The 27,333-nt window shown below is 34.2% G+C and overlaps 1 protein-coding gene and 1 pseudogene across 2 annotated transcripts in view; both read right to left on the bottom strand.

Annotated features, from left to right (window-relative positions):
* Nucleotides 1-27,333, bottom strand: part of IL1RAPL1 (interleukin 1 receptor accessory protein like 1) — a 1,387,436-nt gene that overhangs the window by 1,057,678 nt on the left and 302,425 nt on the right. The gene's annotated exons all lie outside the window — the stretch shown is intronic.
* On the bottom strand, nucleotides 20,534-21,299 carry LOC103231754 (large ribosomal subunit protein uL30 pseudogene; annotated as a pseudogene).

A 27,333-nucleotide genomic window follows, 5' to 3' on the forward strand; every position in this document is an offset into this window, starting at 1 on the left:
ACTGACCAAAATTTATGGGATGTAGGGAACATAGTGCTTAAGGGAAACTTATAGTATTACGTAAATGTACCGGAAAAGAAGAAAGATTTCAAACTGTAAGCTTTCACCCTAGGAAACCAGAGAAAGAACAGCACTTTATATCTAAAAAAGAAAATAAACATCAAAATTTAGAACAGAAAACAGTGAAACTGAAAGAAGGAAAATAGAAAAAAAAGACATCAAAAGCTGGTTCTCAGGAAAGATCAATAAAATTGACAAACCACTAGCCATGCCAGTCAAGAAAAAAATGATAGAGACAAAAATTACCAATATCAAAAGTAAAACATTGATCCCACAGATATTAGATGGTAATAAAGCAATAGTATAAATAACTCTATGGTCAATAGTTGGAAAAATTATATTAAATAAACCAGTTCCTTGAAAGACACAAACTCATACGAGGAGACACAGATAATCTAAATAGGTCTATGTCTATTAAATACAATGAATTAATTACTAATAACCTTCTAAGAACAAAAGAACAAGGACCTGATTATTTCACCAGGAAATTCTACCAAACATTTAAGGAAGCAATATTAATCTTCCAATATATTTCATAAAACAGAAGTAAAGAAAATTGTTCCTATCTTTTTCTAAAAGGCTAGTATTAACTTAGTACCAAACCCAGATAGACATTATAACAAATAAAAGCTATAAATAAATATCTCTCATAAATGTATATGCATAAATCTTCAATGAACTATTAAAAAATCTAATACAACAAAGCATAGAAAATTACATACACCAAGAACAACTGTGATTTATACCAGGTATGCAATGCTGGTTTGATATTTAAAACATCAATTAGGTTGGGCATAGTGGCTTGCGCCTGTAATCCCAGCACTTTGGGAGGCTGAGATGTATGTATCACTTGAGGCCAGGAGTTTGAGACAGGCCTGGTCAACATGGCAAAACCCCATCTCTATTAAAAATACAAAACTTAGCCGGATGTGGTGGTACTCATCTGTAATCCCAGCTGCTAGGGAGGCTGAGGCATGAGAATTGCTTGAACCCAGGAGGCAGAGGTTGCAGTGAGCCGAGATCGTTCTACTGCACTCCAGCCTGGGTGACAGAGTGAGGCTCTGTCTCAAAAAATAATAAAAAAAATAAAAATAATAAAACATGAATTAATGCAATCCACTACATCAAGAGACTAAAGAAAAATCATATAATCATATGAATTCATGTAAAGAAAGCCTTTGGCAGAATCCAGCACTCATTCATAATAAAAACTGTCAGAAAATTTGGAATAAAAGTGGACTTCCCCAACATGACAAAGAATATCCACAAAAGTTTATAGCTAACACCACACTTAATGGTTTAACCAAAACAACAAACAAACAAACAAACAAAAACTGGTTACTTTTCCTCAGAGTATCAAGGTTATTTTTCACAAGTAAGATTCATGTTTCCAACATGAAAAATAATATGCATTTCACTCTCTAAACTTTTTCACTTTAGGTTATCTTTCCAAGTGTTACGTGAAACGATTCTAACATTGATTATCACGCAAAATAAATGCAAACTTAACATTGGCTGGATATATTAGACTTACATTGTAGACTTAGACTGTAAGCTTGAGAGTATGATGTAACTTTGTCTTCTGATACATAATAGATACTCAAGAAATAAATGAAAAAAAATGAAAGAATGAAAGACTGTAAAATATCTTCCTTATCAGTTTAAATCAAATGATTTACCTAAATAACTTGGATATATACATATGCCTAATGAGAATATATTAATTTTTCCAAAAATACTTTGGTAGCTGGGGAAATCATTAGTATTTTCTCTATTTGTATCTGCTCTTTTTTTGAGGCATTCAAACCATATTTTACTCAACTATACAACCACTTAATTCCTTCTTAATGCTTATTTCACTCTTAACTCATCTAGCAAATATAAAATTTCTCACCATGGCCCAAGCTTCCTATTACCTCATTACGTTGTTCTGAACTTGTTCTGAATCTCACCATTTCATTCCCATCCCAATTACTGGTTTTCCATCAGGAAAATCAGTGTTAAATATGTGGTAGATCCATTTTGTTCTCTTTATGGTAAATCCCCTGGCAAAAGGAAAAACTTTTTTAGCATTCACTTATTTAAATTTTATTATAAATAATACATTCACAAATTCACTGAGATGAAGGTCCACAGCAAATATATGATACTTTTTGAATATGCATTTAACTAGAAGCACTTATTTCTCATTACTGTCTAGGAAATGTGATCCACAAACTTGAAAATAATATAAGTATATGCAATACTTTAAAATTACAGATTAATAGTGGTAATAACGTATAGAAAATGATACTTTGTACTGCATTTTAAAGATCTAGTGAAATCTACTGCATTTTAATAATAAATGAAATGTGTTTATCTTGGAGATTATGGAAGAAAAATGTAATGGGAGAAATTATCTGAAACTAAATGTGAAAAAAAACAAACTTCAAAGAAGTAACAGATACTTCAAAGCAAATCAAAAGAGAATCTTAAGGCAACATGCTATAAAAGTCTCTAATTATTGAATTCCTTAGAAAAGCTTTTATTCTCTAAGTTACAACATAGGATTTTACTTAAATGGTAACTATGAAAATTGTTATTTCAATGTATACATACATGTGGAAATATTACGGAAAACTTTTGATATTTCTCTATTGCATATATTTGTTTTGCACTTTTTTCTCTATTGGTCTTCTGAATTTAATGCAATAGAATAACTCATGGGGTTTAAATCTCATATTCTTTCAACCTTTAAACTAATTTAGCTTGGTGATAAAATGTTAACTAAAAGGAATCACGAATTTGTAGAAATTTTAGGGCTTGAAGGAGCCTTACAGATCTAACAAATGCCCCCATTTTATGAACAAGGAAACTGTGGCTAAGAAGTATAAGTTGCCAAAAACATAGAAATTTAAAACGTGACTTCTTTTATGTAAACATTTAAATTATCACTCATTTCTAACCTTAAGAATTTCATAATAATGATTTATTGTGCCAGATGTTAACGTATGGCCTGTCAGATTCACAACCACTTTCTATACTTTGCTCAGTGATGCTGTGGCTGATGCTCAGGCTTGAAGATCATTTAAGTACCTACTGTGAGAAATATGCTTACAATGAATAGCAGTTGTTTTGAGCTTTACACAGTATTTTGTTATATATACTATTCCAACTAAGAATGCTAGAAATTTTAATCCAGATATTCAGACCAATTTTATATACCATTTTTTCTATCTCTTCCACTTACAGTGTGGCCTTGAGCTTCCATGTTCTCAAAATTCACTTCATAATTCTTTATTTATGATTAAACAATTTAATTTTTATAAATCTCCTAGAGTAGTGCTTGGTACATACAAATGGTACAGTAAACAGCTATTATTAATGTTGCCATGAGGATGATAATGCTTGAATGTGATAGCAAGATAAGAAATTCTAATATTTTGCCATCTTCAATAGAAGTTTATGTTAAAACAAAAACTATACCTATAGGTCTATTTTGTAATGGAGAAAGAGGGAAGACTATGGGTAACATATATCATACACATATACACAGATATAATATATATGGTTATATATATCCCATACATATATACACGTAATTTTACTCATTAGTTAATATTTTAACTTTTCTCAAAATTTAAATATAATACAATTATTTAGAAAAACCACACAGAAGTATCTTAAAAGACACATACATATGTATTATATGATTATAATATTTTGCCCATAGAATATATGCACATAGGTAGCTCATAATAAACTCCAACGTTAAGATATTCGGTTAGTTGATGACTGTCTTACCTAGTCCTGATAACATAATCTATTATATCATGCATAATCAGAAATTGCTTTAATTGGTTAAGCTATTATCATTTCTTTTTAAGGGGAGGAAAAGAAATGCAAGCTTAGAAAAGGAAGCAAGGACAGGAATTTTATGTACACCTCCTTAAACACTACATGCAGAAGAAAGAAATGCCTTGTAGACATGTGGTAGATGTCAATGACACCCTGCTTGTATCGAAAATACATGACTGGGTCGGGCATGGTGGCTCATGCATGTAATAAAAACAAAACACCAAAAAAAAAGGAAAGAAAATACGTGACTGAAGCTTACCCTGTCACTTTGGGAGGCCAAGGCAGGAGGATCGCTTGAGGTTAGCAGTTCGATACCAGCCTGGCCAACATGGCGAAACCCCATCTCTACTAAAAAAACAGAAATTCACAGGGCGTGGTGGCACGTGCCTATAATCTCAGCTACTCGGGAGGCTGAGGCAGGAGAATCACTTGAACCTAGGAGGCAGATGTTGCAGTGAGCCAAGACTGCACCACTACACTCCAGCCTGGGTGACAGAGTGAGGCTCCATCTCAAAATAAATCAACAAATAAAACAAACCAACGGGGGGAAAAAAAAAAAAGGAAAGAAAATATGTGACTGAAGCTTAATTTGCTACTCGTATTTCAACCAAAGAAGAGGACTTGCTAAAGGTTAAGCCAGTGGCCCTCAATCATTTTGGCACCAGGGATCAGTTTCATGGAAGACAATTTTTCCGCAGACGGTGGGGAGGGTTTCAGGATGAAACTGTTTCACCTCAGATCATCAGGCATTAGATTCTCATAAGAAGCACACAACCTAGATCCCTTACTCCCTGGCATACACAATTCACAATAGGGTTCCTGTTACTATGAGAATCTAATGCCACTGCTGATCTGATAGAGACAGAGCTCAGGCAGTAATGCTCGCTCACCCATTGTACAACTCTGCTGTGTGCCCCAGTTCCTAAAAGACCATATATGGTACCGGTCTGTGGCCTGAGGTTTGGGGACCTCTGAGTTAAGCCATGAGTAACAAAAAAGTACTTCCTGTCCTCATTTTTCCCCTTAGTTTTGAAGAGTAGATTAAACATACACTATTACCAGTTGTAGAAAGTACTTGTTGAAAATGATATGGAAAAGACAATAGTAGAAAGTTTTATTTACCAGAAAGTCTCCACAAGGATGTCTCACAACAAAAATCAGTTAGAATGAGAGAACTGCTATTACCTGGAAGTTTCTTGAACTCTGAGGGAAACTCATGGGTTAAGAGTGAAGTATGAAAAATCTGGGTTCCCTAGGAAGTAGAAAACAGCAGAAGTTCTGATGACAACTTCCAGCAAGAAGACAGAGGGCCATGATGTGATAAAATGGAGGAGGAAGGCATGGTGGCATGCACTTGTGCTCTCAGCTACTTGGGAGGCTGAGGCAGGAAGATGGCTTGAGCCAGGGAGGCGGAGGTTGCAGTGAGCCGAGATCATGTCACTGCACTCCAGCCTGGGCAACAGAACCAGACTGTCACACACACACACACCCCAAAAAAAAAAAAAAAGGATGAGGAAGGTGAAGTGGCTTAATCTAAGCAATGAACAAACATGAATGGGAGGAAGCCAGAGAAACAATCTTTGCAGCTGACATGAATATAAAACTTTGGGAAGCTCTTACAGAGGATTTCTGGAGAAATTTGTGCATGTAATGGTATAATCTAGCAAAAAGTACACCTTATTATTTAAGATGATTAGATGCGGATTTTAAAAATGTTATTCTCTATAGAGTTGGAGTCACATAGCCATTATTGCTGGGTTATATATAAACTAGCCCAAATTACTTAAAGAGTTAGATGAAGGAAATTCCTGAAAGCTGAAGTCAACTTGGAAAGCTTCACAAAAGTGACCTTTGATCTACACAACAAAGGCTGAGTAATATTTGAGCAAGTCACGATGGAAATTGCTATCCTACTCATGGGGAATACTGCAAATGAAAACAAATTAAAGTTTTATGTGATGAATTTGTGTGAATTATTACACTTCAAACTTTCATGAATGTAGTGATATAAAATATGAGGCAAAAAAAGTTAGTTTCTGCCATCTCTTAGAAAGCCTTGAATTTCAGCCATCAGCATTTCAGATGGTAGGCAAGAGACTCTCACAACAAAGATTATTCTTTAGGAAAGGAGTCTAATGGCAATCTGCAGGAAGGATTGAAGAAAAGCAGAAATATAAGAGATTGTATAGCACAGGCAACAAAACAAGAAAGACAAATTAAACGTCCAAATAGGGTGATAATATGAAGTGAAAAGCAAAATGGAAAATTTACAATATTTTTTAACATAACTGCTATCTAAATATTGAAAAGAATATTATATTATCCAAATTTCAAATGGCATGATGCTTCCTAATTGAAAAACAGTAACAGTGAAACAAGAGGAGTTAAATTTAATTTTATTAAAACTATCATTGTATTATCTCTTTTCACCTAAGCATTGTAATTATATAGTATAAAATCAGTTGATGTGTGCTAAACAGTGCCTAAGAAATGGCTCTATGTTAGTGTTTGCCCTAAGCACATAAATCCTCATTCTATTTTTTTCTTTCATTTGCATGCAACCATGAATATTTCTGATATAAGCTATGGTCCATTGTTTCGTTACTCACTATAATTCCAATATTAGATGTTCAATAGATGATGAGTAAATAAATGGGTAAATCCTACCAGCTGTTAATTATCAAATTTATTTGCATGCTTATTGGCACTGTAGCAACTTATTCTTTGTACTATGTAACAGACCTAGTATATGTTTTATGTGATATATAAAAGTTAATATTCTTACAATAAGTTAGTGGTTTTCCCACTCTTTTCACTAACAGACTACTGGTTTCCCTTTATAAGGGACAAAGAAAGAGGGAGCTAGAACACAGACATTCAATAGATAAGGTAAAGCTGGTTGTTTAAATGGTTCTAAAATAAAAATCCCAATCTTGTCTCAAATGATCACACACAACTCCAAAAAATAGGCAAAGTAAGAAAGCTAAAAATTAAAAGTGAAAACATGGAGGCCAGGGATAAAGATCTACTTCTCTAAAATCTCCTAAATTTAGATCATGTTAAGACTACAAAAAAAAAAAAAAAAAAAGTTATGTACTTGGATTCTATTTCTTAAGTTCCTTATAGAAATGCTTTATACAACCAGTACTGAATATGATGCTTTTAGATTTTATCAAGGGATTGGCATCCTAAGTGATCATTTTGGTTACCAGAATAATGCCGTCTCTTCTTATGCCCCTAAAAAAAGAGACCTGGTTCCTAATCCCTACAACTGGTGAATACGTTAGTTTTATTTACAAAGGGGAATTAAGTCAGCAGATGTAATAACAGGTCCATAAAATTAGAAGGAGGTAGCATATAACCAATAGAGATGGAAGAACGATAAGGACTGAGGTTGCTGGCTTTAGAGACAGAGGAAAGGGTGGGGGGCACAAACCAAGGAATGCAGGTGGCCACTAGAAACTGGAGAGGGTAAGGAAACAGATTCCCCTGGAGCCTGCATAGAGAACTCAGCCCTCTAACATCTTGATTTTAACACATTGAGACCCATTTTGGACTCTGGATCTCCAGAACTGTAAGAATACATTTGTGTTGTTTTAAGCCACTCAATTTGTGGTATTTTGTTATAGCAGCAATAAGAAACTAATACAGATTTTGGTACCTGGAAGTGGGATGCTGATGTAACAAATATCTAAAAATGAGAAACTACACAGTATGCAGAGGCTAGAATTTAAAGAGCACACTGGAAAAATTTTTATCATTTGATACTTTTAAATCATTGTCAATTATGTCATTCTATTTTTCTTATTATTCTATGTAAACATAATTTTAATGTTAGGAAAAAAACATTTTCTCTCTCCTAACAAACTGGCATTTAAAAATTTTTATATATTAAAAACAACTTAATCTATTCTGTTTTTATGATGTGTGCCAGAAAGCTCATAGTTAAATTTTTGTTCAGTTACAGTAACCATCTTATCCTTGATTTTTATAGAAAAACTATGTTCTCTTTCCATTAGAGGGCTCTTCTTTTATCCTTAATTTAATGGCCCTATTATACTTGCTCATTTATATGTAAATCACAGAAAATCTTTTCTGGAAGTAGGAAGGCGGGGAAAGAGAGGAAAACTAACAGATTCAGCACCTACACTTTGTTCTAGAAACAAAATGATTAAAAATGTCTTTGCAGAACAGCTATTATTCCTCAGTCTGTACATGAGAAAGCTTCCACAAAGGCTCAGTACCTTACCCATGACTGCCCACTCAATAGTCTGCACTAGGACTGCCTGTGTTCCAATGGGAGTCCTTAATGAAGTCAGACAAATCATTCATGTTGCTAAATATGAAACACAGTTTAGCTGGTAATCAAGGAAAATTCTTTTTCCCCCTCCTCTGCGCAGAATTGGTCAGTAACAGTCATTTGGAGAATTCCTGACTCCTACTAATTATCATGCCTTTAAAATTTTTCAATTTAAAGTAAAAGATGCCCAGACTTCTGTGAAATGACACAGAAGGTCAATTCCACATCTGTAGAAAAGTATTCAGTTTCTGGTCAGCCCACAACTCTCTTCTCTGTGAGCTGCCACTGACTTACTGAGCCCTCCACAAGCCAGACCCCTAGCCACAGCTGATAGAACTAAGAACTCAACACCTAAGAGCTGATACATCTAAGGTAGCCAATTGGCTAATCTCTGCTGGGAATTAAAAACTCAGGCTTAGCAATGCCATTTTGCAACTCCTAAGTTTATGGCTTGATCTAACGGGATGTGATCCTGGAAGCAGTATAGAGGTTACATACTACATATGTAGTCTCCCACATACGGGAAGCAGTACAGAAAGCCAGTAGTCAGAGAGGTGAAAATAAAACAGATGCACAGTTAGAATGCACATGTAATTCTTTGGTTAGTATTTGGCTATTTCCTTGCTATTCAAAATGTCCCAGGACGGGCCAGGCACAGTTCATGCTTGCAATCCCAGCACTTTGGGAGGCCAAGGAAGGCAGCTCATTTGAGCCCAGGAGCTCAAGACCAGCCCAGGCAACATGGTGAAACCCTGTCTCTACAAAAAATACAAAAATTAGCCAGGTGATATGGTTAGGTTTTATGTCCCCAGCCAAATATCATCTTGAATTATAATCCCCATGTGTCAAGGGAGAGGCCAGGTGGAGGTAATTGGATCATGGGGGCTGTTTCCCCCATACTGTTCTCTTGATAGTGAGTTCTCACGAGATCTGATGGTCTTGTGTTTGGTAGTTCCTCCTGTGTTCACTCTCCTTCCTGCCATCTTGTGAAGAAGCTACCTGTTTGCCCTTTGCCGTCCACCATAATTGTAACTTTCCCGAGGCCTCCCCAGACAGGTGGAACTGTGAGTCAATTAAACCTCTTTCCTTTATAAATTACCCAGTCTCAGCCAGTTCTTTATAACACTGTGAAAATGGACTAATACAGCAGGCATGGTGGGGCATGCCTATAGTCTCAGCTACTCTGGAGGCTGAAGTGGGAGGATCTCTTGACCCCAGGAGGTCAAGTCTGTAGTGAGCCGTGATCAGAACACTGCACTGTAGCCTGGGCGACAGTCTCAAAAATAAACAAACAAAAAAAAAGTCCCAGTACCAGAATCAGCAGCATCACCTAGGAAGTTTGTAGGAAAACAGCCTCTCAGGTCCCACTACTATAACAAAATTTGCATTTTAGCAAGAACCTCAGGTGATTCTTACTAACATTGAAGTTTGAGGAGCACTAGTCTTTTCTATTAGATTATAAAAATAGGTATCAAGCTAGAAAAACTGAATATCCACATGTAAAATAATGAAAATGGCCAGGCACATAGGGAGGCAGAGGCGGTAGGATTGCTTGAGCCCAGGAGTTTGAGATCAGCCTGGGCAACATAGCAATAGCTTGCTCTAAAGTAAAAGGGGAAAAAAAGAAGTTCGAAGAATGAAATTGGACTCCACCCTCACATCACACACAAACATTACCTCAAAATAAATCACAGACCTCAATGTAAGAGCTAAATCTATAAAACTCTTTGAAGAAAATATTGAAGTGTTTGTGATCTTAAGTTAGGCAGACTTACTAGTTATTCACTTAAAACAAAAAAGATAAAAAATAGATATATTAGAGATTATCAAAATTTAAAACTCTTGTGTTTCAAAGGACACAGTCCAGATAGTAAAAAGGGAACCCAAGGAATGAGAAAAAATACTTTCAAATCATATGTATAAGGGACTTGCATCTAGAACATATAAAGAACTCTTATAATTCAATAATAAGACAGAAAACCGAATTTAAAAATTACCAAAAGCCATAAAGATTTGTATCTCCACAGAAGATATATAAATATCTAATACGTATATGAAGAATGTTCTGTATCATCAGTCATTAGAGAAAGAGAAATTAAAACTCCAATGATATTTATTTCATACTTACTAGGATGGCCATAATGAAAAAGACCAGTATCAAGTATTGGTAAGGATGTGGAGGAACTGGTATCCTCAGACGCTATTAGTTGGAGTGAAAAATGATGCAGCTGTTTTGGTAAATCTGGTTCCTCAATACTTTAAACACAAACCACCAATATATCCACACAAAAACTTGCAAGAGAATGTTCATAGCAGTATTATTTATAATAACCAGGAGGTAGAAACAACCTAAATGTCTGTTGGCTGATGAAAGGATAAATAAAATGTGTTGTATCCATACAATGGTATATTATTCTGCAAAAAAAGAAGAAGTACTTCGGATTAACTTCGGATTACAGTGTGCTAAGTGAAGTAGGCCAGTCATGAAATACCACATATTACATGACTCATTTCATATGAAATATCCACAACAGGCAGATCCATATCAACAGAAAGCAGACGAGTGGTTGCTAGTGGCAGGGGAAAGGGGTATAGGGATTGACTGTTAATGGAGTAAACAAAATGTTCTAAAAGTGTAGTGATGCTTGCACAACTCTGTGGTTATTAGTAGAAATCATAAAATTATACAATTTAAATGGGTCAACTGCATGGTTTGTGAATTATATATTATTATTAATTTTTAAGTCAAGTCTTTATTATACATAGTTCCAGTGCCTGGATTAGACACACGGTCCTTAATAAACACCTGTTGAATAAATAGACACATGACCAACTGACTGACTGAATTAATTAATTAAATCAAGAGAGCAAGTAACCTCAAAGACTACATTGAGAGTTCTGCCTGAGTTCCTGACAGCTCGCCTATTCTACCTTCTCTCCTTTGTGAATCCTGCCTGCATTTGCAAACGTTGTATTCTACAAAATAACCTTATAACTATCATAATGATAAATTTTCATTAAGCATTTTTGAATTGGTTATGCATACATGCTACCAAAAACTACTTAATCCAGACAAATACCACTCCCTTAATGAACAATATTTGCAGAACAGTGATTCTGTATTTCACAAAGGAGTATTATCTGTCACAAACACCTTCATCTGTCTTCATACATTATTAACTACAAAGTGAACTATTGTCATTCATCCATGAAAGAGCTACCAGTGGTTTCTATGAGGGCACAATAATTATTTGTTGCTTAACTATCAGACAAGAGTTCTTGGGCTTATACTGATAGGAACTATTTTCACCTCAACTAGTATCTCCTATGAAGGACTTTATTATAAAATAACTAAAATGGTTATGTAGAAAGTACCCAATTGTTTATTAATTATTCAACCATGATTAAATAACATTTTTGACAACAGTTAAATGTAGTGTCAAATAAAGGTGTTGTTCAAAGTTATTAAGCTAACTGAAAAAACTTATTTGTATCGTGAGAAAAAAACAAGTTTTTCCAATAGAAAAATAAGCAAATAATAATAGAAACTATTGTCTATAATTTTCCTTGGTGCTTTGAATACTTGAGAAATTTAAATACAATGAATTACTTTCCAAAAATAAATGTAAGATATTAAATATATTGTTCTATATTAAAAATTACTCATGTCTCTCTTGAAACTCAAACACACTTTAATATTGACCCAAAAAATCCAATTACAAGTATTTTATCAGGGAACTAGGGGTAATTAACAGCTCTGAAGTCAAAACACACTATTTATTAATGCCAAAATACATCCTAAAAATGCCTGAGCTTTTCAAGTCAGATTCATTTGAACACTGTGGACAAACGTTCGCATACCAAAGAAATTAAATATGCTAAGTGGCAGAGACATTGAAGCTAAGGTATTTGTTCCAAACTGAGAGAAGAATTCATGGCCTTTAAAGACATTCTTTTATCTATGTTTCCTCGTCACTCACTATTAAAGTTTAACCACTGAACAAAGCAAACAAAAAAGGCAGGTTCTCTTAAAGCAACTATCAGAGTTTACAGAAATTAGGAGAATAAAACACTGCCCACATTTAAATTCAAGTGCTACGGCATTGGAACTGGATTCCTCATATAATCTGACCTATTTAAGAAAATATAGAGGATTTGTAACAGTGGGAAAGTAGCATAATAGATGCTGACAAAAGGCTTCTTTCAGTGAGAAAGTGTCTAGCCTAAGAAAAAAAAAAGGAGTCAGACGTCACCAGATATTATAAATTTGTTGTAAGAAAGCTTCCTTACAATGCCTCCTTTAGAAAGGTGAACAAAGAGGGTGAATCTATTATGAAAGGTAGGAGAAACTGAAGCCAAGTACGAAAGCCCTAAAGAACTTATTACAATTTTTCTAGAGATGGTTTCTCCCTTAGGCAACCTGTTTAATAACTTGAAAGATGTTGGAGAGAAGAGATGAGTCAAAAAAGATATATTTTCAGAAAAAGAAAAAAGATAAGTGCTTCATTCCAAATAGTACCAACTTCCTAATTTCTAGCCCAGGCATTCGAATTCACATGGAACTATTTCACTTGCAAATACAACCATTTCTTCATGTAGATAATGATACTATGCTAAAAATCCTAAAATATTTTAGTGTTAATAGCTTTTATCATTATTACAAATTCTTCTCTTCCTCTCATCAAATCATACTATTTATCTCAGGCTTATAGATATGGAATCTTCAATATATATTCTCATCTGAATATAGGTTTGTCTTACACTCTAAGAAATGTTAGGGATTGTAATAATATGCTCTTCATGCAAATACAAAGTCAAATATATAGTCTAATATATATAGGCAACAATAAATAATTAAATCCTAATAATACATTCTTAGTAGTAAAGTACTAATAATATCTCAAACTAGTATAGTATTTTATATCATCTTACTAAATCCAGGAACACCAAAATAGGAAAACTCAGACACAAGCTTTTTCTATAAAGTGAAAAATACTAAAGTTAACAGAAATAACTACTTTTTTAAACCTAAGAGTCTTAATGCAATAAAGTATTAAAAATGTACTCTGGGCCAGGCGCAGTGGCTCACGCCTGTAATCCCAGCACTTTGGGAGGCCGAGATGGGTGGATCACGAGGTCAGGAGATCGAAACCATCCTGGCTAACACAGTGAAACCCCATATCTACTAAAAAAATACAAAACATTAGCTAGGTGTGATGGCAGGCACCTGTAGTCCCAGCTACTCGGGAGGCTAGGAGAATGGTATGAACCCGGGAGACAGAGTCTGCAGTGAGCCAAGATCACACCACTGCACTCCAGCCTGGGCGACAGAGTGAGACCACGTCCCAACAACAACAACAAAAAAAGATGCACTCTGCCTGCATAGTTTTTGCTACTTATAAAATAGGTTGCATTTGTCAAATGGTAAATAAAATGGAGATTCTTTGGGAAAGAGGTAATAAAACGGCTGTATTTGGTAACTATTGTTAGTTCGGCTTTCCTTTCAATGATATCATAATGACCACCACTTAAAATTCATGTCTTAAAAAAAAACGGAAAACCAAGTTCTAGTGAGATTGTTATACAACAGAAATATTTAATGTTATATTAGCATGAAAATTTCAGGAATCATTTTATACAAAACAGAAAATATCCTGTAGACATGACTAATACCATTTTAAAAGGACTTTTTTTTTTCTTTTTTTGGATAATGGATAGCATACATGGCTGTCCATGACTCAGGTCTGTGATATCTCCAAAATTCCTGCCTCCACAACTCCAATATTATTTCTCCCATTTATGATGAAACATGGTGGAAATGGTAAATGTTCTTGCTGTGTTACACCCACTTTGGCAATTTAATGTTCATTGGCTATCACGTTTTTTGCCCTCTATATCAAAACAAGACCAGACATGGCATACCCATCAGAGGTAATTAGTAGCAAATACTCCTCAAGCATTTAGTTTTTCTACCTGCTAAGGCTAAGGCGGAGTGAGGGCCACATGGCCAGAAATTTTTTATGTGTTGAGGTGCTGACTGACTAATTAATGAGCTCTTTTGAGACATCATTAGCATTCACTTGCTTTTATATTTTAGTTTTTGGGTTTTTTTACCAGTATGTGGCCTATTAAGATAATACAACTCATTAGACAGGGTCCTCAGGCACATCAAACCAAGTCACTTCATCATGATTGAATCCAGAACCTTACTAGCAATTCCCAGCTTAACTTTCAAGTTTTCTGCCTCAAATCACTAATCAGTACTGATACTCTTAGGTTTCCTACCTAATATATTACCTCCAAATTAGATAGAATTGGGATAACTAGCACCTGACTACTGAATCAGTGCATTATTTACTTATTTTTAAATTATTGATGCAAAGGCAATAGAAAAGCTGATTTATGGTCATATTAAATATGAATATTTTTTCATTGCTAGTTGATTCAAAATAAACTTTAGTTCAATAAATCTGAAAGTAATCATAATAATCAGAATATTGCCCAACTTAGGTTTTTATCTTTTACCACATTCTTTTCTGGGCAGGCCACCATTTGATATTGTAGACTAAACGGTGAAATATTATATATCACTGATAAAGAATAAACTAGAGCTACACATATCAAATGAATTTCACAAGTACAATGAACAAAGCAAAAGTGTGTTTCAGAACACATATTTTATCACACCATTTATGCAAAGTTAAAAACTGTAAAACAATACTATATATTGCTTGGGGATAGACACCTATATTAAAAAAAAAGAAATAACAAATGCATAGGATGATTGTCACTATATTCAGAATGGTAAGTATATCTGGAAGACGGGAGAGATGATCAGGGAAGGGAGGGAACAGACAAAGAGGAGGGTATTTCACTGCTTTGGCCATGTTTTATTACTTAAGCTAGATGGTGAGCACACATGTGCTTAGGTATTCCTTAAATATTGTATAATAAATAATTTATTTATGCATTTATATGTTTTTAACTTATAAAGAACAAAAACTTATTTCTTACAATTCTGGAGGCTAGGAAGTGGAAGATCAACGCGCTGGCATTTTGATGTCAAGTAAGGGCCTTCTTTCTCCGTCTTCCGGAGGGAAGGAAGGCTGAGTTCTCACATGGTGGAAGGTGGAAGAGCAAGACAGCTGAACATTGAGTGAAACCTCTTTAATAAGGGCCTTAATCACATTCACACAAGAGGAGCCTTCATGGCCTAATCATTGTTTAAAGACTCTACCTCTCAATACAATCACATTGGAAACACCTGAATGTGTGGAGGAGGCATTCAAGCCATAGTAAAACGTCGGAGATATATGTGATTTCTGACACTAGTAGGTAACTCTTTATCAGAGATGTGAATGTTAAATCAATAATTAATACTGCACCTAAAGTAAATAACTTATTTTACTCTGTAATTTCCTAAAAGATAGTTTGGCATCATTTCCTCGGCCCATGAGCTTTGTTATTCAAATAATAGTTTTGATTTTTTTCATGCATGCACTTAGAATATTATGAATACGAGGTTATCTTGTGCTATCTATGTGGAGATTGAAGTATTAAAACAAACATAACCACATCATAATAGCTTGGTGTAGGCTCTGTGTGGTCAAATGCATAATAAATTATTTAAAACTTAATTCAGTGTTTTCAGGTAGTATTCTTGAAATTAAACATGCTAATTATTACAAATCAATTAATGTTATTCTTCATTGGTAAAACGTTTTTCCATTAATGAGATACATAAACATTTGTAAACTAAGTTAAATCACACAAATTTAAAACTAGGATTCATTATTTTTCTAACCATGTATACTAAAGGACATTTTCCAAGAGAAGCTTTTTTAAAAAACAACAATGCTCCAATTATTTTATTCTTTATCTTACTTGCACTTCAGAGAGATTTTCTCCATGATTTGCAACTTTGGTTGTTCTCTACAGAATAATCCTCCATCAATTACACAAAGAACATAAGGGTTTAGAAATATATACATATATGTATATATGTATATAGTACATATATATCTTCATGTGAAAAGACTTTCTACTTTAAAAATCTTATAAGGAATGTTACTTTACAGAGTGATACATTATTAGACTGTAAGTTTTGAAAAATCAGATCCAAAGGAAAAGAAACAACGTGAAAAGGAGATAATATAATAAAATTATATATATTCTAGTTCTTAAAGAATTTAGACAAAGATGGATCATTATTTAAGTGGTATATCACTTAAACCAGCATCCAAAACTTTTAATGGTTTCATTCTGGTATTGTAACTAACTATCATTTCCTGTATTTTAGGCAGAAACTATAGGCTTTGGCTAGAAACAAAAAATCTGTGGTTTATGCAGTATAAAGGAATTGAAAAAGTTATAAAGGGGCAAATTAAATTTTGTATGGTGCCTATTTTGTTAGCTATTTTTGTTACTATTTAACTGAAAAAATTAAATAGCAAATTTTTTAAAGTAAAAAGGAAATCACTAAAAAGTTAGATTTCCTTTCTTACTGGTTTATATCTATTATATCTACATCTGTAGATATATCCACATATATTTTCCCAAAAGACGTGTAGTTCATATGCTATTTTCACAATGTTGAAGCAGGATCCACCAAACCAGCATTTAACCTTTTTACATGAAATCGGAAAAAATCTTATAGTGGATACCTACTTTATGCTAGGTATGCCAAAACAATTGCCCTCAGGGGTAACCTAAAGACAACATGTATATTAAAATCCATGAATTAAGTAAATCCAACAGATTATGGAGACCATAAATAATACGGTGTTCAAGTTTCTTATTTTATTAAACATATAATGTTAAAATTAAAAACATATACGTAAGTTTTTAACCTTTTAAATTTAGAATATTGACTATCTTCTATGTTCAACTTGAGAGTAGGAATTTCACATTTTTATATTAAAATGGCTACATGAGCCAAGCAAATAACACTAATGAGTCAAATAGGCAACACTAATATGACATGATGGGGAGTAGGGTAAAGTGAAAACCATTTCTCATCTTCATTGGGGTTATAAGAAAAAAATTGGCAGAAAGTTAACTGGATGTGCTCGCTACAGCAACTTTCTGATATGTCCGCCTTTCACTGTCTTGAGTTATTTTACCTCTCTGTAAATTGTAGAAAACTGATTATAATAATTATAATGATTATTGTCCATAGATATATAAATTAATTGTGCCTCCTGGAGATGCAACTGATTACTGTCTTGTGGATACTAAGCATTTTTTTTTTTTTTTGCATCTATTTGTACATTCATTTTACAATTCCTAATTGACTGTATCTGTGTGTTTTGTATTTTTTTAAATTCTCTTTTTACCAGTTGTAACATCTTACTGGTTTCCTCATTAACTGTTGAGCTAAGTAAAATTTTTAATCGTTTTATTTTACATTTATGAGTCATAATTTCACCTTTTTAAAAATGAATTTTTAATGGAATCTATATATCAATTGACAGATAAATCACATTAGGCAAGCGTTACACAAAAACTTTGTAGAATTTCATTAAAATTTTACAGATGTGAGATACTTATACTTTGCCAAATAATCTATAAATATTTTATTTTGCATCCTTTCTCTGCCTTTAAGTTCAAGAATGATAAAATAATAAGGTATGTTCTCTAATCAGTCACAAAAAAACTAGATGAAACAATGCATGTTAATTTAGTAATCAATCTCAGAATTCAAAAGCTTGTTTATAAAAGGAGATTGGCCAAAATAATCTCAAATATATTTTCCAATATAGATACTCTGGGATTCTGTGATATTATTCCTGGCACTGTTTGTGAGAGAGAGGAAGATGACAGACAGTCTACGTCCTTCCTTCTCTAGAATGAGATTCTGTCAAGGCTAATAGTCCCCATTATCACAATAAGCAATAAACTTTGCTTCACTTCAACAGCAGGCTATTTTGGTATAATTTCCCAGAAGTCGTAATTCAACACCTTTCGAAGTATAAAGTTTCCAAAGTTCTATACCTTAGTATTCATCAAATTCCTATTTGTAGGATAATCAAAAATAACTTCATAAAAAATTTTAGTTAGCTGGGCATGGTGGCTCATGCCTGTAATCCCAGCACTTTGGGAGGCTGAGGCGGGCGGATCACGAGGTCAGGAGATAGAGACCATCCTGGCTAACACGGTGAAACCCCTTCTCTACTAAAAATACAAAAATAAATTAGCCGGACGTGGTGGCGGGCACCTGTAGTCCCAGCTACTCGGGAGGCTGAGGCAGGAGAATGGTGTGAACCTGAGAGGCGGAGCTTGCAGTGAGCCAAGATTGTGCCACTGCACTCCAACCTGGGCGACAGGGCGAGACTCTGTCTCCAAAAAAAAAAAAAAAAAAATTTAGTTGATCCCAGGCATTTTTATATATCTCTGTATTCTGTGTATGGTTATTTTCTGAGATGACCAATACATCTACTTCTAGATAACAATTTCTGACTGTCATTTAATTACCTACATGTTCATATTACTAGTTTACCACCAAAATTCCAAATCTAGTTTCTCCCAAGATTACATATCTCGTATCATTTAGATCACTAGCAGAAAAGTGTAACATATCTTTATTTTATAAACAAACAAACAAAAAACAAAGAACAAAAAAACACTTCTAAGATATGTAAAAATTCTAAGAATTATCATTTGGAAAGCATTTAGTTTTCAAGGAATGGTATCAGTTTAAATTGAATTAAATACACACATTAGTTACAAATAATGAAAGATGTCTGTTACATTTTATTTTATATGATTACAAGTGTTGGTATAAGATTTTAAAATAAATTTTGTATGCTAAAATACACAAAGTCATTATTTTTAAAGGATTTTTTCTAAAAACCTTCATTTTTATTTACTTAACTCATGTATAAGCAGGCAAAAAGAATATAAGTTGGTTTGAAAGTTTCTACTAGAGAAACATAGCAAAAATTATTTATAGTTAGGTTTCTTACTTCCTTGCCACTGGCAATATTTACAAGCCTCACTCCATAGATCTGTGCAATATGTGTCCACATGTGATTATTTAAATTTAAGTTAAATTAAATCAATTATATTTCTCAGTAGCAATGGCCATATTTCAAATGCTTTATAGCTCCACATAGCTAGTGATTACCCTATAGGACAATATAGATACAGAAAAGTTTCAACATCACCAAAATTTGTATTGGATACAGCTATATTAGATCACACTAAATTATCAATATTCAACTTTAACAAGATTGACAAAAGCCAGTATTTTTATTATAAATATCTATTTATCTAATACTACTTCATATATACAAAAAGAAAGAGAGGTTTGCATAGGGTTTTATTAAAAGATATGAATACATGCCAAAAATTTTATTTCTTCTTATTCACTGAGGAAACTGGCACATGTTGTAATAGGATTCATAAGATTATTTTCTATAGGTATTTTATTTGTGGTTATTATGGGGATTAAAGTTATACGAGTCTATTTTAAACTGATAACTTCAATCACATAAAAGATCTCTACTCCTTTACATCTCTCCCATACACACATTTTATGTTACTGATGTTGCAAATGACATCTTTTTATATCATGTATCTATTATTACGGATCTATAGGTTTTTAAAATGGTTTTGTATTTTAAATTATATACCAGAATTAAAAGTGATTTACATATTAACATTACAACACTGCATGATTCTATATTCGTCTATATATTCACTTTTATCAAAAATTTCAATATTTTTATATGGTTTCATGTTGTTGTCTAGCATCCTTTCAACTTACATGATATTCTTTAGCATTTCATGTAGGGCAGGTCTACTGGTGATGAATTCGTGCAGCTTTTGTTTACCTGGGAAAGTCTTAATTTCTCCTTTTTGGGGGACGTTGGGACGGAGTTTTGCTCTTGTCACCCAGGCTGGAGTGCAATAGCACAATCTTGGCTCACCGCAACCTCCACCTCCCAGGTTAAAGCAATTCTCCAGCCTCAACCTCCCTAGTAGCTGGGATTACAGGCATGCACCACCACACCCAGCTAATTTTTGTATTTTTAGTAGAGATGCGGTTTCACCATGTTGGTCAGGTTGGTCTCAAACTCCTGACCTCAAGTGATCTGCTCACCTCAGCCTCCCGAAGTGCTGGGATTAAAGGCGTTAGCCACCATGCCTGCCTCTCCTTCATTTTTGAAGGACAGTTTTTCCAGATATAGTATTCTCGTTAGACTGTTCTTTTTTGTTCAGTATGTTGAATATATCATCCCACTCCCTTCTGGTCTGCAAGGTTTCTTCCCCCTCCCCCCAATTTGAGAGCACGTACTATTTATTAACTGACCAGCTTAGAAAAATAATCAAGGTAGACACCTTAGTTCATTCTTCTAATAAGCCTGTTGATCTGGTCCTCCCTGTTGCCAGCATCTCCACCTTCTACAAAATGGGTGGTCTTTTTCTTCATTCCACCTCATGGAGAAGATAATTTGAAGGGCCACAGGAAGTTATTTGCCTCCTTGAAGCGTTTTTGCAACAGTATAGATCTCATGAATCAGATCCTCCCTGCAGATGATGCCAAGAGATCAAGCAATCAAAGCGTTATCTGTCAAACCAATTCGCTTCTTATTGATTTTGCCATAATGACGCTTATAGATTAGCTCATTTACTGACTTCAGATTGGGGTACCCCCATGCAATATATGGCTCTACAATCCTCAGCATGTTAATCGAAGCCTTGTTGAGTTTCACAAAGGTTCCAATGAAGATTTGACGAAAGCGAAGAAGCTGCAACACCTTTCAGACCTTTGGGCTCACGCCATTGATACCTCTAATCCTGATGACAAACGCCAATTTGGGTTCAGCAGGTACCTAGAAGTTGCCAGCTTTTCTTGCCATCCTTGTCATTCGAATTTCAGTTCTGTACATCTGCCTATATTCCTTGTGATAGTGCTTCGCTTTTTCATGGATAAGCTTCCTCCTTGCCTTTCGAAGCATCTTTTGGGCAAACTTCTTTCTCAGGCGCTTGATCTTCAGCTCTGCGAAATTCCTTCGCTTTTTCTTAACGGTTTCTGGTACAGCAGGAACCTCCTTCTTCTTCTCTTCTACACCCTCCATGGTTCCAGCCGGAAAAAGGGCTTTTTTTTCTTTTTTTTCCTTTTTATTTTCTTTTGAGATGCAGTCTCACTCTGTCGCCCAGGCTGGAGTGCAGTGGCGCAGTCTTGGCTCACTGCAAGCTCTGCCTCAGGGGTTCATGACATTCTCCTGCCTCAGCCTCCCGAGCAGCTGGAACTACAGGTTCCCACCACCATGCCCGGCTAATTTTTTGTTTTTTGTTTTTTTGTTGTTGTTGTTTTTTGTTTTTGTTTGTTTGTTTGTTTGTTTTGCAGAGACGGAGTTTCACCGTGTTAACCAGGATGGTCTAGATCTCCTGACTTCGTGATCCGCGCACCTCGGCCTCCCAAAGTGCTGGGATTACAGGCGTGAGCCACCGCGCCCGGCCAAGGTTTCTGCTAAGAAATCCACTGATAACTTGTCAAAGCTACCTTGTACACGATGAGTCATTTTTCTTTTGATTTTTTAAAGGTATAGTATGACTTCTTTCAAGATATATAAATATATATTAATTTTTAAGATTCTCTCTTTGTACCTGACTTTCTAAAATATAATTATAGTGTGTCTCTGTGTGGATCTTTTGGGGTTTCTCCTAGAGTTCACTGAATTTCTTGAATTTATATTTGTATTTCTTTCCTCCATTTTGGGATGTTTTAGCCATTTTTTCTTAATTGAGCTCTCTGTCTCTCCATCTCTCTCTTCTCCTTCTGGCACATCCATAATGCATATATTGGCCCACCTGATGTCCCATAAGTCCCTTAGTCTCTCTTCGTATATGTTCAATCTTTTTACTTTTTGACCCTCTGACCTGATAATTTTGAATAACAAGTCTTGAAGTTCATTGACTCTTTCTTCCACTTAGTCAAGCCTGCTGGTAAACCCCTCCAGTGACTTTTTTCAATTCAGCTATTATATCCTTCAAGTCCAAAATTTTTTATCTTTTTTTATAGTTTCTACGTCTTCAGAGATATTTTCATTTTTTTCATTTTTTCCTGATTTTGTTTAATTGTCTGTTTTCTCTCTTAGCTCACTGAGCATCTTTAAAACAGTTATCTTTAATTTTAAAATTTTAAAATTCCAGTCTACAATTTCAGCATGAACACAGAAATAAAAACTCATTAGTCTAGATATCTGCTTTCTGGTGGGCATGAAATTCATCACTGACTTCAGCTCAAACTAGACAAATAAGATAAATAGAAAACCCTACCAACCAAGATTCTCTGTCATCTTACACCCAACAGAGAAAATAACTCTTTAAAACATTACTGCATCTACAGAACTCATCAAATGATAAGACATTGAAGCCAAATTTTCAACTACTCTTGCCAGTGATGTGCAATAACTTCACCAAATGGTAAGACCATAAAACTAAATTCCCAACCTTTCCTGCCAGCAATCAGAAATAACTTACTAGCTGAAAACAAATCAAAAGCAAAACACAAAATTAGTAGAGTAGAAAATAAAAATAAGAAAGACAGGCAACAAAATTATTTAGTCAGAAATCCTAGGTAGAAGCCTAGGTTTAAACTGCTCAGTAGGTGCCCTTCTCTGATGAGAAAGTATATCTGACTCTAGTAAGCAAATCATTGGGCATCTTGGTGGGAATACCTCCACAAATATTAAAAGATAATTTTCAGAAAAGGTAAAACAATGACTAATACAGATATAAAAATGAAAATGAGCATGTATTAGAAATATTATTTTTATTCATTCGATAAGAAAATCAGATAGATGTTATAACTAGAGTTCAAAGGAAAATTAAAAAGCACAAATTTCTGGGAGTAAGGGAATTGAATTTCAAATGGAGGCAAATCTAGCTTACCCACAGTTAGGAGAGAAGTCATTGGAAATTTCGTGAAATTAGACAAAATTTAGAGAGTTATAGAATAGCTGAAAGGCAAAGAAAGACTAGAATCTAATAATCCACAAGCCTGTGCTATATGTGAGAATGCATGCTCTTCCATTGAAACACATATTTCCCCCTGTATTAGTAAACAAAATAAAATAGCAAAAACTTATGAAATTATGAGTCATGAGGGAAACAGTATTAAAAGTTACCAAATAATGATTGAGGCTTATTCTGGCCCTTAGAGCTGGTATTCAATTTACAAATTATTTAATATTTTCCATTTCTTTGGTTTTAAACTTTCAAAGCACTGATGCAAATGAAGTAATCCTCTTTTGCTAGGTAGGTATTTCTCAGTTAAGAAAATTCTTAACAATTAGAGCTATTCAAAAGAGGCATGTCTGCCCCTGTAGTGAGATTCCCAACACTAAGGATACTCAAACAGAGCTTAGCTGACTAGTTACTAAGAATTTCTTACAAGGGAATTCCTGCACTGTGTGGGAGGTTGGATTCCATGACCTTTAAGTCCTCTTGCAATTCTAAACTCTATGGTTCAACTCTAGATGTCCTAATATCACAGATTACTCTCCTTTAAAACAATTTAGCTTAAAGTTCTTGTCACATTTTAATTTCCATTGCTTTTTAAATTCAAACAGTTTAAAATCATACATTGACAAAAATACAATCTGTAGGTTCTGGATATAATATGCTCATTCATATATGAATTGAATAATTTTAATTTTCACTGTAAATGTCCATTAGCAGACTGCAGAGAGAACTTCTCAGCATGATCTCGCAGCATGGTCCAAAGAAAAAGAACAGAGCCTGCCATAATGTTTAAAAGCAAGAGAATCAGAGAAGTTCACTTGGGAGGTGAATTCCTCCAGTTATGCTTTTGTAAAGATTTCGGCCTTAGGGTCCTGTTCATTCCTGTCTCTCATTCAATCTCCATATTTCAGAACACAAAATACGTATCTGTTTGAAATTGTATAGAGTATTTTTCTCTGTCTCAATGTTAAATCCAAGAGTAATATTAAAAGTTGAGTGCATTTTTCTTGAGTATGTATTCCACAACCTACTAAAACTTCTCACTGAAACGACTGAAATTTGGGAATAATAGGAAAACATTTTCACATTTTGAAAGATGACTTTTTTCTCTGAAAGACTGAACTATATTTGATATATATCATGCATTCACAGAATTACTAAATCTAGTTAAGCTGACTTAGCAATCATCTATTCCACATTAATAAAACTACTAATAGTTTCATAGTTTTCATATATGATTTTTCAATTTCTTAAAACTACTCCTGACCAAATGTAAATTAATCTTTATTTACCTTCCTTTCTTATTTATACCTCTCTTTTGACAATGTCGTTTTTTATTATAATTATTTATATATTAGGTATTGTCATAGCTTTCCTACTGGACTTTAAATCCTTGAATAAAACATGACTCATTTTGCACTCTACTTCCTTTACAAAGAGCAGTATCCTAAGCATAACTCAGTAGCTTTGAAGAATATTTTATATTTCTCTTAATTTTTAATTCAATAGATTCTCATTGTTAGAACTGTTAAGCAATATGGGGTCTCATTGTATAACTCAAGGCACTGATCATTTCTGATTTTTAGATTTCATGGTTAATTGTTAAACTGTCTGAATGGAAATCATCTATGAAAATGCAAGAGAAAAATAAAAGAACCATAAAAAATTCATTAGCTTTTAATAATTAAAAATGTTAATGATAAACTATTGCACCTTCTACTTCAGTTTGATGTCATAGTGTAAATGACTATGAGTTTGATTTTTTTTTTTTTTTTACTAGGGACATTCAAGTTTGAATTCTAGATTAAGCACTAAATTTTGGTGACATATTTGGCCTTTCCAAGTCTCAATTTCAACACCTAAGACTGGATAATAATTCATACCACATAGGGTTGAGATAAAGTGATCACGTGCAGTGCTCAACTGAGGGCCAGGCAATCACTAAATGATACCTATTATTGGATGTGACTTAGCTAGACCCTATTTTTCTATATTGCCCATGTTGAACTTTACCAGAGTCCTCCAATACTGAAAAACAATGATGGTTAAAGATGTCTTCCCACCCTTTTCCTTCTGGAGGCTTACTGCCTTTCCTGTATAGCTTAGATAAAACTCACAGATGCCCCTCTTGTTTACTTAGACAAGGCCAGACACAGACCCTCCAAATTCCCAATCTTTATCCCATAAATGATTAGATGAACTATTTGTATCCTCTGACTAATCTGGATAAAATACCTATCAGTTTGGCTTCACCAAATTTAACTAAAGCTTCCCTCTTTCCTTCAGGTCTCTGAACTTTCACACATGCACACAGCCTGAGCCAGCATACAACCTCTCCTTAAGAGGCCTCCTGGACCACTGACTTATGTTAGCGAAAAGCATTCCCTAATCAACTGTACGATCATGCCATCATGCCGCTCTTTCATACCACTTCCCTACACCTAGTTCTTCCTCACTTTGCTCACTATCCGCTATAAACCAAAATCTCAGTGACATATTTGGCTTCTCTGTGTCTCAATTTTGACACCTAAAAATGGATAACAATTCATACCACTTAGGGTTGAGATAAAGTAAGCATATGCAGTGCTCCAGTGAGGGTCAGGTAAAGAAAAGATTTTTACCTGACTTTGAAAACACAAATCTCATAGCTAGAGCATTCTTCCTACTGCAATAATCCCTCTCCCAGCTCTTACAATAATCCTTCTGAATAGAGCCTCTCCTTATCTATGTCTGGATTGTTTATGCTTGACAATATCTGTATTATGTGGCTTAATTACTATTTATTTCTATTAAATTAAACTATATTTTAAAGCAAACAGAGAGATGAATAAGCATAATATTTATTTGACAATCTTTCATAGAATGTGCGTTTTATCTACTTTATTGAACTGTGGACATCAAAATGATGTTTAGTCTAATTTACTTTCAAAATGACATGCTTGCAACTAGAAGCTTTAAACAGGATGCGGTACTTTGAAGATGGAAACAATAAGTTTATTACTACATGGATTCCTGTAATGACTGGCTTCACAATTGGAGATTACTATCCTCCATCTCTAGGATTCATTTTAACTCTAGTCTCCTGACTCAAAATATATGATTAAAAAAACATTTCCTGTTTTATTACAGTGTTTTAAAGAAAGGTATTAGAGCAGGCAAATCAATTCCTAGTTACATCATTTTGTCCATTATTTTGGTGAATCACATATTAGAATAACTATGATAATGGGATGGGTATGTATTAAATATGACAGAGTAGCTTTCTCAAAATCGATGTATTCCCTACTCACTGACTTATAAACAAGAATATGAAACACACAAAGACAGGATTCTAAAACAATCTATGAATTATTTAATATCTTCAGTGTTTTTCATATAAGAAGTGAATCAGAAACATTGTGAGCATGGATTCTGTTCTGCTAAATAGATGGCCTTACTCTTGAAGTTGGAAAATTAGGTTTGGATAGTTATTTGATTTAGAAAACAAGTTCAAAAATAACTTTCTTTTCCATAACATTCCAGGACAGATCTCACTTCTGGCTGCCCATCAGAATCACCTGGTGAGATTTAAATATAAATATAGATGCTTGGGCCTCACCCTAAACCTCCTAAATTAGAAATATTGAAAGCAGAGGCCAGGAATTTATGTATTTCAAACTTTTGCCAAGTGATTTTGTTACATGGTGAGGATTAAGCAACATGTAAGGCTAGAAAGCCTTTTTTGCCTCTGATAATCAATAAAATTGGAGTATTATAGTCTTTAGAGATACCTACATTTCTCTTGCCTTAAATATGAATTTCTCAGGAAAATAAACATAGTCCATAGCTGGTCTGTACTCCTCACTCCTTCAAGTATCAAAAATGAATCACAACTGAAAAATAAAATCAGTTTTATTCTTGTGAAAGGACAGACAGAATAATACAAATCTTGTAGAAAATCTTGATTTAATAGTTGGACTGGCTTTTATGTTGTTAGGTGTTTTTTTTTCCATCAAGAATAAAATGAGGGTGCATTTCATTCAATAAGATTTAAATTAAGCATGGAAACACAAATGAACTGCAGCTTGCACGTTTCTGTTGCTGCCAATTCTAAATTCAGTTCTAACAAGAGAAGCATCATCCATGTTTGCAAAGCTACAGCTGCCAGCTTGGGGCCAGTGGAG

The sequence above is a fragment of the Chlorocebus sabaeus genome, chromosome X (assembly GCF_047675955.1).
Source record: "Chlorocebus sabaeus isolate Y175 chromosome X, mChlSab1.0.hap1, whole genome shotgun sequence".
NCBI lineage: Eukaryota > Metazoa > Chordata > Mammalia > Primates > Cercopithecidae > Chlorocebus > Chlorocebus sabaeus.